The following is a 5,631-nucleotide window of genomic DNA, read 5'->3' as shown; positions in this document are numbered from 1 at the left end:
CATTGAGGAAGTAGTGATAGCATTCCCACATGGAGACTGGTTTCCTTCTAGTAGCCTTAGAATTTTAATATCATTACAATCCTCTAAGCCAACTGTTACGGGACTGCTGTGAAGGCAAACTGCATCCTTTATGTAAATGAGGTTTTGTCACGTGCAGAGGACCCCTTTGATTTATCCTCTGTAGCACACCCAGGGTCCGGCTCCTAGTTACTTCTCCCTTTCTCACAGAAGTACAGAGTCTCCCGTAGCTGCCCCGCTCTGGTGATCACTCTGACGGTTAGTGCTTCCAGGAGCTCCAAGGCCTGTCAAAAGTACGAGGTCCGGGGACCAGCAGTTAGCGTAATGACCCCTTTGATTTATCCTCTGTAGCACACCCAGGGTCCGGCTCCTAGTTACTTCTCCCTTTCTCACAGAAGTACAGAGTCTCCCGTAGCTGCCCCGCTCTGGTGATCACTCTGACGGTTAGTGCTTCCAGGAGCTCCAAGGCCTGTCAAAAGTACGAGGTCCGGGGACCAGCAGTTAGCATAATGGCTATGTCGCTGGACTCCCAAGTAGTCGACCGCAGTTTTCGTCCTGTACCCAGTGGCTTAAACTCACCCCAGGCGTGTGTGCGTGCGTGCCCAAGATCCCGAGAGGAGAATGGAGAAAAAGGGATTATGGTGTGGTCATCCCCCCTGGGAGGTGATTTCTCACTTTCTATCTCTCCGTCTCTCTCTCTCTGTCTGGCGAGCGCATACACCCTATAGCAAAAACCTCTCCAAAAAAAGAAAAAAAAAAATATGAGGTCCGTTTTCAGATGTGGCTCCTGGGAGCAAAAGAGTGTGGGCGTGTCGTTGGGCAGTTCCTCGAGGAACCCAGTAGAATAAGTGCAGGGGATTTTGTGTAGTGGTGTCAAGGACGGGTATCACATTTCTTAGGAGGCTGATATTTTTAGGCCTGACCCTGTGTAAGGTAATAGGAGCGAGTTCCAGAATTATCAGTGGCACACAGGGCCTGGCAGGTAGGAAATGTCTGTCACCACACCTGAGGGCGACTGGGTTCTCACCGAGTGGAAACTCGGGGAAGGCGGTGCTTCCAGCTCCTCACAACGTCCCTCCGTCCATTCGTTCAGGCTGCAGTTCCCTAAGGCCACCTCTGGCTCTCAGCTGCCTGGAGATCTCCCCACCTCCTGTCTGCTCACCAGGGACCTCCTCCCACGGGGGCTGCTCACCATGTGTACTGACTGCTCTGCCCAACAGTTTACCCAGCCTTAGCTTCATATTCACATCTGACTTGACTTTTTTTTTTGAAGTTAATTTGTACTCATGATAGAAAGCAAATTCAAGCAAGAGAGAGAAAGAAAGAAGGAGACGCTAGGACTAGCAGATGGCACAATGGTTATGTTGCTGGACTCCTAGGTAGTCGACTGCAGTTCGAGTTCCAGACCTGGTGGCTTAAAACTCCACCTGGCCTGTGTGTGTGCGTGCCCGGCATCCTGAGAGGAGAGTGGAAGAGAAGGGATTGCAGCATGGCCATACCCCGGGGGGTGATGTCTCACTTTCTGACTTTCTCTTTTTCTCTTTCTCTCCAGTAAGTACATGTGCTCTATAGGAAAAAATCTCTCGAAGAGAGAAGGTGGGCTCTGGCAGGGTGCAGCGTGGGGCCACCATGGCAGAGCTGCAGCAGCTCCGGGCGCAGGAAGCCTTGTACTCCATGGTGAAGAGTCTGGAGCGAGAGGACATCTGGAAGGTGCAGGGCCTCATGTCCCGGTGCCGTGAGGACAAGCAGGCGTCCACGCAGCGGCGCCCCAGAGCATCCAGTGCGGCCTGTGCCTCTGGCCCAAGCCCAGGCCGTGGTGACCAAGGAGCCGGCCAAGTCCAGGACTGCCTGGCCTGGTGCAGCCTGCGTTGCAGCGGCAAAGCCAAAGACTATTGACACAGGGAGCAAGCAGCTGCTGTTGCAGGAGGCTTCTGTGAGGATGGCTGATTCTTGGTATTTCAGACAAAGAACTGAACAGAACACGCAAACTGCAAGGAGAAGGCAGTTTATCAAGTGAAAGTACATTCCAGAGAGGTAAGAGCGGGCCTGAGCGGGCCTGAGCAGACAGAGAAAGGGCAGCTAGAAAGGCCCCGGCCTTGCATTCCGCGAGGTTTGTAAATTATAATCTAGGTTATGTCGGTTGATCATTGGCCGGGCCCACTGATTTCTCGTTGGCTATTTCAAATATGCCTGGGCCCACGGATTCTTCCCGTGTTGCCTAATCAGCTAGACCTCCCCCCGCCCCCCATCTCCTGCCTATATTACCTTGGGCGGGGAATTTCTCCCCTAGTGGTTTTTTCCATCCAGCCCCTTACCCACTTCCATTTGCTAGCTTCCTCCTGCCTCACTGGTGCTACAATTTGGGTCGGAGAGCACAGAAGAGAGTGTTTTAGAACCGTTTCCGGAGGCAAGTGCTTGTCCGACAGTAGGACTCTCCCTTGACCAAGTGAGAGCCCTCCAAGGAGCCAGTCTTCCCGCACAGGTACCGACATTCCGGCCGCCTCCTCGCGCTGCCTGCGACCTGGTGCAGGTTGAGGAGGGCGTCTCTACTTGTTGCCGGCCTGTTTACCAGTGGTACCACAGCATCGTCTTCATAAGCTGTAAAATGAAATTCATGAAGACACTAATTTAGAAGGGGACAAGGTCTCTGGCTCTTTGTTTTGCTTGCTTTTGTGTTGTATTCAAGGGCATAAAGTTGATGCAAACGTGGAGTAGGGGGAGAGTGGCCTGGATGATAATTCTGAAACAGTTCTTTGTGGACAGCCTTTACTGGCCATCGGATGTGGATGTGTATTTCTTCAAATTCTTACACAGCACGTCTTAGACCAGGAGAAACAGAAGTGACAGCATGCCGAGTGTGCAAAGCAGAGGTTCCCACTCACTGGCTGGTTGGCCCTGACGCTGTCCACAAAGAATGACAAGACAGTGTCACAGGAACAGTGTGCCCTTAGTAGGAAAGGGGACTCGCGCTGTGACAGCTACACACCAGTCTGCAAGAGTGAACAGTCAAAGAGGAACAGCTGGTTACTTAAGAGAGTTTGAAGCACTCAATGTGGAACACCTGGTTTTCCTAGAGCAAAATGGAAGAAAGCCAAAACCTAGGACAGCTTTCTTAGTCAACAGAGTCCTCCTGAGACAAGCCCTGGCCACAGAAAGGTCAACGGAAAAAAGAAATAAATAAATAAGCAACTTGGCTAGCACAGCAGGGATCCCCTTAGGGCTAAGGAGGCAGTCTCTCATTACCAACTGTCATTTTCACCTGGGCCTTCGCAACAGGCGGTATTCCTGCCCAGTGTGGCACCTTGTCCTTCTCATGAGGACCTCCTTGTCTTTTTGTCAGATTATTACTTGAAATGAAAATATAGCCTGTTTGCTGTTTCAAGGCTGTGATACATTTTCCTAGTGGTTTGGTTTTTAAAAAATAAAGTTTGGGAACCAGCAGTTAGCGTAATGGCTATGTCGCTGGACTCCCACGTAGTCGACCGCTGTTCGCATCCCGGATCAAGTGGCTTAAAACTCACGCCGGGCGCGTGTGTGTGCATGCCCAAGATCCCGAGAGGAGAATGGAGGAGAAGGGACTGTGGCGTGGCCATCCCCCCTGGGGGGTGATTTCTCGCTTTCTGTCTCTATATCTCTCTCTGTCTGTCTGGCAAAGTGCACATGCCCTATAGCGAAAACCTCTCCCCCCCAAAAAAAGTTTAATTCCCCCTCCCCCCCGCTGCCAAAAAAAAGTGTAATACCAACATGAGAATTAGTCTATCCTAGGGACCAGCAGGTGGCGTGATGGTTAAAGGCCCTGAGTTCCCACATGACTGACTGCAGTTCGAGTCCTGGACCTGGCAGCTTGCTTTCTCCCTTTCCCTTTCTCTCTCTCTGGTCAAAATGAAATAATAATAATAACAAATAGAATTAAATAAATAAATAATCCTTATATTAAAAAAAAAGAATTAGCCTATCCTTTGAAATGAAAGTCAAACTGGTTTAAATCAATGGGACCCGTGGTAATTAGCTCTGAGTCTCTCCCGCTCTCTCTAGGTTGAGGCCAGGAGCTTGGTCTACAGAGACTTTAGGCCACCTCCAGATCCACCTTTCATTTTCCTGAAAGGCTTCACTTGTGGACATCTGCACACCTCCCTTGTCCTTCCAGATCCACATGCAGAGCCTGATCTGGCCCCATATCCGACCCAGAGGTAGAACCCAGCTGCACGTAAACGCAGACAGCACTGCCCTTCTCACCTGCAGATCCCTGCTCTTCTGTAATAGTTCGGCTATTTCTCGACAAGTTATGTCTTAGGAATTTGGCCATAATTCCTAAACTACTTTTCTAGGTATTTTTCTTAGGCAAAAGCAGTTCTATCCCTACAGAAAATTCTTCTGGTGCTGTTAAAATAATTTATTGGCTCATTGTGTAGTATTACCTAAGGTTCTTTGGGTATAAATAATAGACTCCAAATCAAGTTAAGGTAAGCAGGTTAAGGATTTCATTGTAAAAGTTCTGTGGCTTTTTTAAAAATTTCACTTCAAGGATACTGTGATTTCTTTCTTTCTTTCTTCCTTTCTCTTTCTCTCTTTTTTCTGTTTGTATTTTTTTTTTTAAGGTTTTTGCCCTAGGGCACATGTACTCCTGAGAGAGACAGGCAGTGAAAGTGAAAGTGAGAAATCAAGCCCCCAGGCAGGATGGCGTGCACAGTCCCTTCTTCAGGTAATTTGGGCACATACACACACATGCCCGGTGTGATTTTCAGGCTGCAGTTCTGGGGCTCCATGCTCATGTGGGAGTCCGGAACCTCAACCACTACCCCACCCGCTGGCGCAGATGCAGTGGTTTCCAATGGAACTCAAGGAAGAAAGGGATTACCAGGCCTTGTGACTTTTTTCATAGTGAAGATGAAGATGTTGGAAATACAGTCTCCAAGGAGACTATATATTTATAACAATACATGTTATTATATTCCCACAGAAAAAGAAATCAGTGTGACCTGACTGGATCTGCTCTCATCCCTCAGAAACAGCAAGTTCAAGGGAACCAGCAGTTAGCATAATGGCCATGTCGCTGGACTCCCACGTAGTCAACCGCGGTTCGCCTCCTGGACCCGGTGGCTTAGAACGCACGCCGGGTGCATGTGCGTGGGTGCCCAAGATCCCAAGAGGAGAATGGAGGAGAAGGGATTGCGGCATGACCATCTCCCATGGGGGGTGATTTCTCGCTGTCTGGCTCTCTGTCTCTCTCTGCCTGTCTGGCAAGAGCACGCACCCTATAGTGATAAATCTCTCCAAAAAAAAAAAAAAAGCAAGTTCAAGTGAGTCATGGACTACAGAATCCGTTTTCAAGTACTTTGGAGAAAGCATGCCGTGTGGGGTGTGGCCACGCTGCAATCCTTCTTCCTTTATTTCTTCATCTAATCAGGGTTTAGCACACGCACACAGGAGCCCGGTGTTCTCAAACCATTCAGGCCAGGATCTGAGCTGCAGTCAGTCAGGCAGGACCCAGCTCCCTGTGCACAGGGCTTAAATTCAGCACTATGAAGACAGCCTCATTGGGGGGTGGGGGTGGGGGAAGTCATCATTTTCATTAAAAAAAAAAAAAAAAAAAAAAACAAACACATATTGCCG

The 5,631-nt window shown here is 49.4% G+C and overlaps 1 pseudogene; it reads left to right on the top strand.

Annotated features, from left to right (window-relative positions):
• Positions 1-1,647: 1,647 nt before the first annotated feature.
• Positions 1,648-4,058, top strand: LOC102473892 (protein FAM136A pseudogene; annotated as a pseudogene).
• Positions 4,059-5,631: the final 1,573 nt, after the last annotated feature.

This window comes from Tupaia chinensis, unplaced genomic scaffold (assembly GCF_000334495.1).
Source record: "Tupaia chinensis unplaced genomic scaffold, TupChi_1.0 Scaffold000619_1, whole genome shotgun sequence".
NCBI classification, from domain to species: domain Eukaryota; kingdom Metazoa; phylum Chordata; class Mammalia; order Scandentia; family Tupaiidae; genus Tupaia; species Tupaia belangeri.
This window is presented reverse-complemented; position numbering and strand designations above follow the sequence as displayed.